We start from the raw sequence: 479 nt of genomic DNA, 5'->3' as shown, positions 1-479 counted from the left end.
ACACACAGCCATCCAAACATACGAAACTGAATACAAAAAGAAATAAAAACCAGCGTTTAAATTTACTAATGTATTAGTAACCATTTGCAGTAAAATACACATTTCTATCAATATAATACTAAAAATATTTTAACATCTTCACATTTTAATATTATTGCTACTAAAAATTGCAACATTACTTTGAAATTTCTAGCAGCACACATTCACAGTATTCGTTTTCTGTTTTGCCTTGTGTATATTGTTTTTGACAAAAACAATATACACAAGGCAATGAAACACACAGCCATCCAAACATGTTCAACGAAATACTAAATGAACAAGCAGTTTTGTTGTTGCTTATACATATATCAAAGCATGAAAAAAATTGTCTTTTTTATGAAATTTTAATTACAAGAAAATGGCAAAATTGTTGCATTGTCTACTCTATAGTACGAATAAAGTCACAATTTTTCTGTTCGATAGTACGAATAACGCATTTT

Source organism: Lucilia cuprina, chromosome 3, assembly GCF_022045245.1.
Source record: "Lucilia cuprina isolate Lc7/37 chromosome 3, ASM2204524v1, whole genome shotgun sequence".
Lineage (NCBI taxonomy): Eukaryota > Metazoa > Arthropoda > Insecta > Diptera > Calliphoridae > Lucilia > Lucilia cuprina.
This window is presented reverse-complemented; position numbering follows the sequence as displayed.